This window comes from Branchiostoma floridae, chromosome 6 (assembly GCF_000003815.2).
Source record: "Branchiostoma floridae strain S238N-H82 chromosome 6, Bfl_VNyyK, whole genome shotgun sequence".
In the NCBI taxonomy this organism is placed as follows: domain Eukaryota; kingdom Metazoa; phylum Chordata; class Leptocardii; order Amphioxiformes; family Branchiostomatidae; genus Branchiostoma; species Branchiostoma floridae.
In genome coordinates this window covers 26,677,317-26,690,877 of record NC_049984.1, presented here as the reverse complement: position 1 = coordinate 26,690,877, position 13,561 = coordinate 26,677,317, and the positions used below count along the sequence as shown (strand labels likewise).

At 42.7% G+C, this 13,561-nt stretch overlaps 1 long non-coding RNA gene across 1 annotated transcript; it reads right to left on the bottom strand.

The window, feature by feature from the left end:
• Positions 1-542: 542 nt before the first annotated feature.
• Positions 543-6,189, bottom strand: LOC118418677. Its single transcript, XR_004831503.1, has 2 exons — positions 5,908-6,189; positions 543-4,731 (listed from the first exon to the last, which is right to left on the bottom strand). It is a non-coding gene; the product is annotated as an uncharacterized LOC118418677 (long non-coding RNA).
• Positions 6,190-13,561: the final 7,372 nt, after the last annotated feature.

The window sequence follows — 13,561 nt, the reverse complement described above, 5'->3', positions numbered from 1 at the left end:
AATTCTAAGCTTAATGTTCGCGGATGACCTAGCCTTGTGTGCCGACTCAATAGTAGGTCTGCAAAGGGTCCTTAATGCACTTAACAAATATTGTGAAAAATGGCAGATGACAGTAAATTTAGTGAAGACGAAAGTGATAGTTTTTCGGAATGGAGGTAAGTTAAGGTGGTTGGAGAGATGGTTATATGGTGGAAAGAAAGTTGAAGTTGTAAGCACTTACAAGTACCTAGGTATAACCATCTCTTCTAGGGGAAACTGGTATAGGGCTCAGGACACTCTTGCATCACAGGCATCCAAAGCAATTTTCATAATCAAGAAGAGGATTCACAAGTTTGGTGTATTATCCCCAGAGTTAGTCTTTAAATTGTTTGATACTATGATTTTGCCTATTATCATGTACGGGTGCGAAATTTGGGGGTTCCATCCGTGTAAACAACTAGAAATAGTACACAATAAATTTTGTAAGTATTACCTAGGAGTTAGACATAATGCATCAAATACAGCAGTTACAGGAGAATAAGGGAGACATCCTCTTTATGTACAGAGACAAATTAGAATAATTAAATTTTGGGTAAAAGTGTTCGAGATGAATGAGAACAGGTATTCAAGGAAATGCTACAAATTACTATACGAGCTGGACAGGAAGTCCTGGTTAAGCCAGGTAAAGCAGCTGCTGTTTTCCCATGGTCTGCAAGAAGCATGGTATGGCCAAGGGGTAAGTAATAAAGAAGTATTTTTTGAGGTCTTTAAAAAAAGGTCTAAACTACAGGTAACTCAAATATGGAACCAAGAAATAGAAAACACTAATAGGCTAGAAACATATTGCATAATCAAGGACAGATTTGTGACAGAAAAGTATCTGAGTGTAATCAATGTTTTTAACCACAGAAAAGCACTAGCACAGCTGAGATGTGCATCACACGAGCTAAGTATAGAAACAGGTAGACATACAAATATGGACAGACAAGATAGATTATGTCCTCTCTGTTTAGAAGGTGTCATTGAAAGCGAGTATCACTTTGTAATGGAATGCCCATATTTACATAGTTTAAGAACACAACACCTGCCAAAATACTACGCCACACGACCGGACCCACACAAGTTCAAGGAATTAATGTCAGGCCCTACTACAACATTAATAAGACAGTTAGGAAAGTTTATTTACAATGCCTTCAATTTAAGAAACAAACATATCAATGTTCATCCACTCTGTCTGTCGTCCTTGTCCGCTTAACCTTTGTCCTCCATATGTTTGATTGATGATTTATTTTGTGTTGATGTGCAATTATTTTAATTTGATATAACTATTTGTGAGGACTAACCCTCTCAGGGCTTTTGCTTCTTCTGATTTATTTATTCATTTGAAAAATTGTTATTTGTTCCACTCATTAAGCTCATGTCCTTGTTAAGTTTTATGATTTCTCTTTGTTCATGAACCTTTGTCCTCCTTATGTTTAATTGATGATTTATTGTGTGTTAATGTGCAATTATTTTAATTTGATATAACTAATTGTGAGGACTAACCCTTACATGGTTTTGTTTCTTCTGATTTATTTATTCATTTGAAAAATTGTTATTTGTTCCACATAAGCTCATGTCCTTGTTAGGCTTTATGATTTCTCTTTTGTTCATGAAGTTTAATATAACTATGGTTTTGGTTCCGCCCTTATATTGATCATATTTTCATTTCATTTTAACTGATGTACAATTGGCCTTTGTTTTATGTCAATTGCTGTGGCCCATTGGTGGCAGAAAGCAAATAAAGATCTGATTCTTAAATCATCATGCTGAGATAGCTCTGTACATTTCCAACCGTTGTTAAAAACACCTCCTAAACTTGTAATCATGTATCTTCATATAGAGAAAACACCAGACGTCGTGTGGACGTTATGCAGCATGTGGTAGAAACACCCCCCGAGGAGTGGGTGCGGTTTAGGGCGTGGTGCGCCCTGGACACCCTGTTCCATGAGTTTTCATCTTTATCTGTTTTTTTTTTTGGTGTATCTCGTATCAGATAGTTCTACTTTTTACATAGCTTCTGTGTGCATTGTTAAAATTGGCAACATCTTTTACTTTAAGTATATTATTTCCTTCTTTTATCGTCAAAAGGGGCATCAGAGGCGCCAGAGACCCCGCCACACCCTCCACCTCCAGAGGCGCGAGGTACCCCGCCGCCCCCTCCACCTCCGACACCGTACCACGTGGCGGCGCAGGCCCACGCCGGCACGGACACGGGGTCAGATGACGAACAGCCCCACCATGACATTGCGCCGGAGGACGAGCAGGCCCACCCCGGCACGGAGTCCGAAGTCGAGGTCGTTTACGTCGGAAGGGGGCGCAGTGCACGCATTCACACGGGAAAGCGTAGAAAGAATAAATCTTTATATTCAAAATAAAGTTATGAACTATGTCACTCTGCGTCATCATTCCTCACAGGATGTATCAAATAATTCTACTATCTACTATCTACTATCACTTTATTACGAACGACCATACAAGTAACATGAGCGACGACGACCTTGGCAAGACAGCCCCCCCAAGAGGGCCAATATGGGGGTGACAACGAAGAGCAGTGGTGCAGAACAACCGGCCAACAGACAACTTATAGAGGAAGCTGCCCCAAATTTCGAACAAATTCCAGCATATAACGCAGCGTCTCTTCTTCTTGAATGGAGGCAGTCGTCCGCTTGTGCTGTTACTTCCGGACAACCAGCCAAAAGAGTTCGCCTTCTAGAGAGGAAGCTGACCCAAATTCCTTACAAATTCCAGAATATAACGCCGCACATCTGGAATGGAAGCAGTCGGCCACGGCTGGGTCTACAAGCAGCGGTCTTGCTCCAGGACAAGCAGCCAGCAGACGCCTTCTAGAGGAAGCTGACAATTTCGAACCGCTTTGAGAATATGACCCTGCCCCTCTTTGGCGGGAATGGGGGCAGGCGTCCGCAGTGCAGCTGGCTGTAACTTGGGTACGGACGCTCAAACCTGCGCTGCACAAGAATCAGAGTAAGTGGAAGGAGTGGAATTACGTAAACCAAAGAAAGGAATGATCAAACGACATGAGCTAGACCGCAAGAAACGGGTTAAGGCCTGGAGGAAACAGTTATGGAAAAGACGAGAAGACAGACTCTCTCCAGTCAAGCACGGCATGTGACACAGCACTCAGACTTCTTTTCGACTAAAATGACCTTAACGTCCCCCAGTCCCTTCAGGATTGTGGATGGACAAAAGGTATTGTCCGTGACTGTTAGCTTGTGTCGTAAGTGTGCACATCTCTAAGATAGAACGTTACAAGATACGATGATATGATGCATCTCACAGATCCATGATAAAGAAGCACATAGAAGCAGTTGGCTCTGCACTGTTGCTGTAGGACAGTGAAGGGGTGTAGTGGAAACAACCAGCCTCAAGCTTTATTATATGTACTTATATATACATGTGTGTTTTATTTATGAGTTTAAAACTGCGAAACCCATACGTGAAAGGACATAATATAGAACCATCCAAATGCTGCTGTACATCATAAGCAATGCATTTTACTACAGCGGACAAAGGATTGAGCTGTCGATGCATACAGTGATGAAACAAGACATCCAGCATTTAGTGCAACAATGGGTAAGGACCGATTCAACTTTCTCAAGGCCACATTGGCGACAAAGACACATAGGTGGGCCACACATCGATTTGTATCATTCAGAGACATGTTGGAGAAGTTTAACACAGGAGAATCTTAGGCAACGTTATTAAGAATGGAACTTTTGACATCAGATTCTACCAGTCGAGAAAGTAGGTAAACCTAAGAAGAAGCAACCATAACAAGTTCAGAAAATGTAAATCCAAAGATCAGCAAGGCAAGAACACTTTGAAGAACGCCATGTGGCTTGCTGTTGCTGACTATATGACAGTTGATGTTACTGTTGTATATTCCCATAATGAATATCGGTACACAGCATTCAAGGCTTTTGACGCTACACCAGACAGATACAAAGACGTCAGGCCACATGGATGAATTCATGTCTTCTGTGTTCGCGAGAGACCTCGAAAAACCCAAGCTGACACTCCTCCTCCACCCAACAAAAATAGCCCTGATGCAAGAAATGTAGTGTCACCCGTCAAACAGAGTGTACACAACACATGATGGCGTGCAGCTGTTCAAACGGTACAGTAGTATGACGTCTACAACAGGCATGTCCCCGCAGCTATCGCTCAACCTGTTCAGCAGTATGACGTCTACAACAGGCATGTCCCCGCAGCTATCACTCAACCTGTACAGCAGTATGACGTCTACAACATGCATGTCCCCGCAGCTATCGCTCAACCTGTACAGTAGTATAGAGGCTGAGGCAAAGTACCATCAGGAACAAGAGCAAAAAGAACGAAACATTATTTGTGGCCTTGACATCCAGCAAACCCATTCTAACTTAGCTGAACCAGCCCCCACTGAGCCAGAGGTACAGTCCCCGAAGTCTGGGTTTCCAAGAGGCTGGACAGCTGTAATACTCAAAGACCAGACTAACAGAACCCGAGTAAGCTGGATGCCCTGCCATTGCCAATAGTTTTGCTCTGCCACTCTGCTCTGTCTCTTTGCATTGCAACAGCTACTGTTGTTCCCGTCAAGGGGCTGGTTCTTTTGTCTCAGCATCCTGCTGTAGGTATAAGATGATCCCACACTTGAAGCTGAACACTTCAAAGATCACCAGACCCATGTGGCATCCTGTACACCTCTGGGTTGAGCTGTGGGACAGAAATGTTCATATTATTGTACAACTTTAGCAGACGAGATTGTACAATTAGAAACTACGAATTAGCTTAAAACATTAAACATATTTTCACTGTAACAATTGTGACTGAGCAATTATATATGCACATACATGTCAGCCCTCTACCCGTTCTAAATATATAGTCTATGACTCTATCGTGGTTCTCATTATAACATCGAGTTTAAGTTAACGCAAAGTGCATTTAAAAATCAAGCTGAAAACATCACTAATTGAAATTGGGTAGCTCTTTAACCCTTTCCAATTAAAATGCCACGCCAGGAACTTCCACTGATTAAGACGGTTTACATAACCCAGTGAATACAAAGAACCCGTATGACCTGACCACGCTACACGCGCCTTTGTTCTGTAGCTAACATAGCCTGGTTACCAAACCCCAGCCCGATCTCAAGTATCTATCGTGCAGGGGTCTGGGCGGATGGGATAGGAACTCTTCTCAATTTTGCACCTTATAGTGGGCAAAAAACCCCACCAATAGAACAACACAGGATCAGCAGGAGGTAATTACACCCCTGCCATGATTGGTTAAAGACCCCCAACTGTACTTTTTGAATCCATAACGTAGCTGATTCGCTACTGTGATAGCCTGCTGACCAACTGTGGTGTGTTGTAGCTGGCTACCTGTGGTGAGAGTGGTCATCAATCCTAGGTTCTCCTCCCACTGATCAACGGGCCTTCGAGAACCTTTCTACAGCCATGTTGCCAGACCCCAACACGAAAGATATATCTTGAGGTTGAGGTATGGGTATGGAATCCAGGCTATAGCTAACAGGACTCGGTAACAGAAACGGACCTTCACACACACAAACATCACTGAAACATCGTCCACACGCTCTGGGTAACAAAAAATCGAGGTTGTGTGTTTAAAATGCGCCACCATCGTCGAGCATTTCAGATAAACTTTATCCTTTCCCTGAGTTTTCAACGCCAGAAATCCCCCCCCCCCCCCAAGGCGCCACGACCCTCACCAAAACCAGTTTTCCTCGCCGGTAATTTTTTTTTTCTGTTTTAAATTGCGATGTACTAACTAACCACCGAAACAGCTATACTATGAGATGACAAGAAAGATTTCTGAGGTACAATACAATAAAATAGGAAGACAAAATTCGTGGAAACAGATGTCTACCCTCACCTCACAATGGCCGCCCTGCACTGAGTTATTCCTCACAGAACCATAGTATCTTCTCTTGTATCAGTGCGCGTAAACATCTAGAATGCTGCTGAACTTTAGATAAAAGACTTACATACAGCTTTCATCGTCAAAATTACGGGGGGAAATTAGATAGTCAAGAGCCAACAAAAGAATCAAATATAACCGCATATCAATTGCAAATTCCATTTTTGACTGCACTATTTTATGGCGGCGCTCGTGTATATTTCGTCTGGGGAGGGTATTCGGTGGCGGCTGAGTGATGACGTGACAGCGTACCGAGGGTTACTTTGGGGGTTTTCGAAGTACCAATCTTCAAGTTAAAAAAGCCTCCATACACGTAAGGCCATGTTGATTTGATTATATTGTAACAGTGGGGGGGGGGGGGGTCCGGGGGTTGAAGTAGCGCTAAATGACCATGCCAAACGCCTGTCAGGCTTTTGGCTCAGTCATTTAGACCGCTGTTGTGGTCAGGAACGTTAAACATAGGATTAAACACACATATTATAATATAACAACAATTAGGAGTGGGGATCGGTCTCTTCTCCTATCCTTAACATCCTGCCGGACGATCAGTTCACATGGACTCGGCGATTTGCGACTAGGCCGGCCCGACTCCTGCACATTTTGCCACAGGTTGAGCACGTGAAGGCACTTGGGGATCGGTACAGCGTACTTTTTGGGCTGGTTCGGAAAAAAAAACACCTGAAAAAGTCAATGGGACGGGTTTCGCCGATCATAAGATACTACATTTTCATAGATATTCTATAACGGCAGGCTTAGGGGCTTACCGGGCCCAAAAAAAAGAGCGAAGTCGAGAGGAGTTTATAGTCCGATTTCTACCAAGTACTTTGTAGCACAAGTTACCATTGTTTCTTTTACCTTTATTCATACACCAAACAAGCACATGCATACATACAAGGTAAAACATGTACAATAAAGTTGTACTGGCAATAATCACGTGGCATTTAGAAAGAATACAGACTGTCAGTGGTTCCCATTTTCTGGTGTGTAAATACAATTTCTTATATCATGTGGCTATACTTTTGTCCATGCTGTGAAAGTACTCAATGAAGGTAATAAACTTATTAATAGACAGTTTTGATGCCTCACGATTTCTACATTAGACGTTGACGTGACAGGACTTTCACTCTCTAAGTCCCCCAGTATTACATTCATTGGGTTATTGATATTCAAATAGTGTCCTGTTGGCGGCTGTTGCAGTATCATACCAAGTTTGAACGTTTTTCTAGAATGATGTTTAATACAATATGGCAATTCCAAGCTAAGTGTTTAGTTGTTTCTTCATCTTCACCACAGAAAGAGCATATTGAATTATCTTTAATGCTCCAAAATGTGCGACATTCTGTTTGTAGCAAGGGAATTATGTAATAATTTGAATTGGAATATCCTGCTTGTCGAAACGATAGTACATATGTATGCCAATTGAAATATTTGTCTCCATTGAAGCACGATGTTAAAGTCGTCTTCTCAGTAGGGGATTATGTGTTCTGGATTTATCTTTAAGATTTCTTTTTCCAGAACATGATCATCAATTTTCTTGTTGATCTCATTCAATCATAATTTTCTAAAATCGGTTTACACACTCACAGGTGGTTGATTTTTTTTTGTTTTACATGAACACCATCTACAAAATGTAGAAACCAACCAATTCTATTTCTATTCAGAGCACAGTTTACCATATTTCTTAACTAAAACATTAAATGATATGGGTCTCTACTTATATCAATTAAGTCATCTACAGATAAGATGCCTCTGTCAACGAAAATTGCCCATAGAAAAGGATTTCCTTCAATTTTAAAGTTTAAATTAAACCATAACATGTGTTGCTGATGAGACCTAGGGTCGGGATCAGGAGGATTTAGTTGAAACCATGCCAACAGCGCATCTTTGGAAAATATACCGATACGTCAACATAGGTTAGACATCCAGGTAATTAGATATGCCAAAAAGCAGATACTTAAGCAACTGGATATGATTTTAAAAAATATACTGATGTTGGAAAATTTTGGTAGTCAAATGGTTTTCTACGTTCAGTCTAGGGGTTCTAGTATAAAATTCAAGTGATGATAGCGACACAAACTTTGCAATCTTGACGCCATGACGTATGAAAGAACGTCAAAGTCCATGCAACACTGAAAATGTAGCTGCTCAGATCACCGACATTCGGGTTGAGAAATGTAGTTTTAATGCCTTCTGGATAAGTAAATAAAGTAAATTTTGGCAGATAAGTGTTTTTCTTCGTTCTGTCAAGGAGTTCTAAATTAAAACTCAAGTGATAAAAGTAAGGCACACTTTGTAATCTTGACGCCATGACGTATGAAAGAAGGTCAAAATCCATTCAACACTCGAAAAAGTAGCTTTCCAGATCTCAAAAACTCGGGGTGAGTCCTATCGATTACAATTCCGTACCAAGAGACCTTTACAACGATACCAAGTTCAACTTGCCGGAAGATCGTTTAAGGTTCCGCAAACTCCACCGTATTTACGCGCGTATGTACGCACGTAAGTGTTCGTTAGCGGTAAGTTAGGTGAACCTATACTCGAGAATATCTCGGCAACAAAGCACGATCTTGGAAGCGGTTTGCGGATTACAATTCCGTACCAAGAGACCTTTCCAACGATACCAAGTTGAATTTGCCGAAAGATCGTTTAAGGTTCCGGAAACTCCACCGCACGTATGTACGCGCGAAAGTGTTCGTTAGCGGTAAGTTAGGTGAACCTATACTCGAGAATATCTCGGCAACAAAGCACGATCGTTAAAAGCGGCTTGCGGATTACAATTCCTCACCAAGGGATCTTCCCAACGATACCAAGTTGAACTTGCAGGAATATCGTTTAAGGTTCCGGAAACTCCGGTGTATTGGCGATATTACTTCCAGAATGTAAAACAAAGTGCGCCTTATTCTTATCACTTGAATTTCATAGTAAAACACGTGGCGACAAGGCAGAAAGTAATTTGAACGCTAAAAATACTTCGATACATTTCTACAAGGCTCGAAAGCGAACGAATATTCCCCTTCGGTTTACCTGCTAAGCGAACACTTCGGTAACCGCAAAAAAGCGACCCCATACGATGGAACTTCCAGACGATCGCACGTGAGAAATTTCAAAGAAAACGTGCGTTACTTTCAACACTTGAATATGATAGTAAAACCCATAAGCAGCAGGTAGAAAGTGATTTGAGGACCCAAAATTACTTTGTAACTTTTCTATATACGAAAGAAGGCTCACATGTAGGATAACCGCTAACCCGTCGATAACCGCAAGAAAGTGACCCCATACGATCGGACTTCCAAAAGTTCAAAGAAAATGTGCGTTACTTTCAACACTTTTTAATATCATAGTAAAACCCGTAAGCAGCAGGTAGAAAGTGATTCGAGTACCCAAAATTACTTTGTAACTTTTCTATATACGAAAGAAGGCTCACATGTAGGATAACCGCTAACCCGTCGATAACCGCAAAAAAGTGACCTCATACGATCGGACTTCCAAAAGTTCAAAGAAAATGTGCGTTACTTTCACCACTTGAATATCATAGTAAAACCGGAAGTAGCAGGTAGAAAGTAATTTGAGTAGCCAAAATTACTTTGTAACTTTCTTATATACGACTGAAGGCTCACATGTGGGATAACTGCTAACCCTTCGTTAACCGCGAGAAGCGACCCCATACGATCGGACTTTCGAAATTTCAAAGTAAATGTGCGTTACTTTCAACACTTGAATATGTTAGTAAAACTCGTAAGCAGCAGGTAGAAGTTATTTGAGTACCCAAAATTACGTTGTAGCTTTTTTATATACGAATGAAGGCTCACATATGGGATAACCGCTAACCCTTTGGTAACCGCAAAAGAGTGACCTCATACGATCGAACTTCGAAAATTTCAAAGAAAATTTGCGTTATTTCACCACTTGAATATCATAGTAAAACACGTAAACAGCGGGTAGTAAGTGATTTGTGTACCCAAAATTACTTTGTAACTTTTCTATATACGAATAAAGGCTCACATGTGGGATAACCGCTAACCCTTCGGTAACCGCAAAAAAGTGACCCCGTACGATCGGACTTCCAAAATTTCAAAGTAAATGTGCGTTACTTTCAACACTTGAATATGACAAGTTTGACAAGTTTTATTGACAAGTTTTATTACAGATGCACGGCATCGCAGCAGTAGCTGAATTGCGCCGTCATTTACAATTATGTACATTAAAACCAGCCATGATAAAATCTCTTCGTTATCTTACAATCTTAAAAGGAAGTACAATTACAAGCATTTGAGAATTGTACCCATACTATTGAAGGGAACTCGTCGTTCCGTGAGGATTATAAAAATAACGAAACGAAGGGTTGTCGTACAACACTATAGTTACATACAATCAAGTGTCTTATCAATGCAGTGAAACATACATTAGGATTAGTGCTCAGTTCGGGGGTAGTCACTTGTTCAGTAAGTTCACAAGATAAGGTATAGGCGAGTTCTTGTATCTGTCCGTACGGCATAGTGGCATGTCCAGTTTCTCTGAGCTGCGAGTGGATCGTCCAGTCACGTGCTGTCTGGATGGAGGGAGCCAGTCCCGGAACTCTGATCGTAGTAACGACTCCGCGAAAGTGGCGCAGATACTGATTCGTCGGTCAGCTAGTGTGCTGAGGTCTAGTGTTGAAAGTGCTGAAGCATAGTCAGTGTAGTGAATTCCGAGAATGATTTTACATGCTCTCTTTTGGATTCTCTCCAGTTTTGCTGCCTGGTCCTTGGTTATTGACGAGTGCCACACAGGAACCGCGTACTCAAGGGAAGGTCTCACATACGACATGTATACCGACTTAAGGTCAGCGAGAGACACACCCAAACGCTTGAGCCGACGAAGCATGTACAATCTCCTGTTGGCTGACGTGAGCATGTTACTGACTTGAATGTTCCATTTAAGGTCATTCTGCACAGTTAAACCTAGCACTTTGACGTGTGACACGCACTTCAGGGGTTGTTCACTGATCATCAGTGGTTGCGGAGGGGGAGGTGCCTTCATGAAGCACACACGGAGTACGAAACATTTCTTTGGGTTCAAAGCCATCTTGTGGTCGCTGACCCATGTGGTAAGGTTGTCGAGTGTGGGCTGTAGTGTACATGGCTGACGTACTAACCGGGTCTGTGCAATGTTCATGTCGTCAACGAACTTCCAACGGTCGGCGACTTCGCGAAGCGCTCCATCAATTAATGCCATGAAAATAACTGGACCAAGAAGTGTTCCTTGCGCTACTCCGCAGCTGAGGTAGAGCCAGTCCGAGAGTTCTCCCTGGTACATCACTCTCTGCCGTCTGTCGGTAATAAAGCTACAAATCCAGGGGATGACAGCGGGCCGAACACCAAGATCGAGTAGGGAACGAATAGCAATGGTATGGTCCACTCTGTCAAAAGCTTTAGACAGATCTGTTGTAACAAGGGTGCAGATTGACTTGGACACTGACGTGGATTTGTAGAGGAAGTCCACTAAACTGACCAGTGCGTGTGTTGTTGATCTGTGCTTCCTTCCCCCAAACTGGCGGTGATCGAGTCTTGGCGATATGTCCTGTACTATCCAATTTGTCACGAAGCGTTCACAGAGTTTAGACAACATTGGAGTGAGAGAGATGGGCCGAAGTTCGTCGATGTTTGGAGGGGTGGACTTTGGCAGTGGAACCACATTGGCTTCCTTCCATTGACGGGGTACGGTGCCTTCTTTCAACGACGTGTTAAGTAAGTCACACAGAGGAGTGCTCAGTTCACACGCGAATTCCTTAAGGAGGAAGGCAGGAACGTTATCAGGTCCGGGACTCTTGTAAGTGTTGGTGGCGCGTAGGTGTGAGTAAACCTCCCATTCCTGGATAACAGGTAACGGTTGGGCCGGAAGGAATGATGGGAGAGACAACAGATCCAGCGGCGGGAGTGACTGAGACACGCTTGCAAACTTGGCATTAATGGCGTTGGCTAAGGCTGCGTGGTCGTTCTGATCGATGCCGGGAGCGTAGATCCGACTGGCTTTCCTGTTCATGTTACAAATCGACTTGAGTCCGTTGTGCCATGCCCTAGGATTGTCCTTCCTGCGGCCCTCAATGTCGATCGTGTAGAACTTGTTTTTAGCCTTCCGGATTTCTTTTTGAACTTTGTTTCTGGAGAACTTTGACATGGCGGTGCAACTTCCATTTGTGAATGTTCTCTGTCTCTGCTGTATAAGGTGCTTGATTCTTGGAGTTATCCAGGGTTTGTCACAGTGGTGTTGTTTAACAGTCTTGGTGGGGAAGTACTCCGCGATGGCAGACGTCAGTGTACTGTAGAATGTATCTGCCTTTTCTTCAGTTGTGGTTGCAGCTAAAACCTCCTCCCAAGTATGGGTAGTAATCCATCTCCCAAAGTGACTCAGATTCGGTTCCCGAATGGGACGAATGAGCTTCTTTGTGCAGGTGTTTTGCTTAAGTTTAACCTGGGCTTGCCAGAGAACACAACAGTGGTCACTAAGACCGATCGGTGGGAGGATTTTGGGGGGTTTGTAGCACGTCTTCATGTTTGTCACGATGAGATCAAGGGTGGCGTTGCCTCTTGTGCAGCTCTGGACGACTTGTGAGAGTTCACGGTCAAGGAGAATGCTGTGGATGTTCAGGTGATTGGAGCTATGTCCAGTATCAGGGTGAAGTGCACGAAGTTAGGGTGTACGAAGTTGTACGAAGTTGTACTAAGTTACAACCGTTTCCCACTGGCTTTGATGCTATATCGGGAGTCACAGATGACGTCAAAACATTTATTGGATGACGTAATCTAACTTCATACAGCAGGCAGGGTAGGGTGTCAAGTGTACGAACTTGTCCGAAGTTGTGCAAAGTTACTTGACGTCATCTAACTTCGTACAGTAGGCAGGGTAGGGTGTCAAGTGTACGAACTTGTCCGAAGTTTTGCAAAGTTACGTGACGTCATCTAACTTCGGACAGTGGGCAGGGTAGGTCAACAAGTGTGCAAAGTTGTCCTAAGTTGTGCAAAGTTACGTGACGTCATCTAACTTTGGACAGTGGGCAGGGTAGGTCAACAAGTGTGCGAAGTTGTCCTAAGTTGTGCAAAGTTACGTGATGTCATCTAACTTTGGACAGTGGGCAGGGCAGGTCAACAAGTGTGCGAAGTTGTCCTAAGTTGTGCAAAGTTACGTGACGTCATCTAACTTTGGACAGTGGGCAGGGTAGGTCAACAAGTGTGCGAAGTTGTCCTAAGTTGTGCAAAGTTACGTGACGTCATCTAACTTTGGACAGTGGGCAGGGTAGGTCAACAAGTGTGCGAAGTTGTCCTAACTTGTGCAAAGTTACGTGACGTCATCTAACTCTGGACAGTGGGCAGGGTATGACGGCATGTGTACGAATTTGTCCAAAGTCGTAAAAACTTATATATGTGTAAATAAGATACACACCACTCACGCATATAAACAGATAAAATATAGATGCACATTTATCAGCACAAAATCAATGTTCATGCATTGTAAAAAATTTCATTTATTTCACTTTTTTTGTCTTTTATTTCTCCTCTTAACGTTCGTTTTAACAATGCGCACAAAATAATTTAAGCTCACTCTTAATATTATATTTCCCTTTTTTACGTCA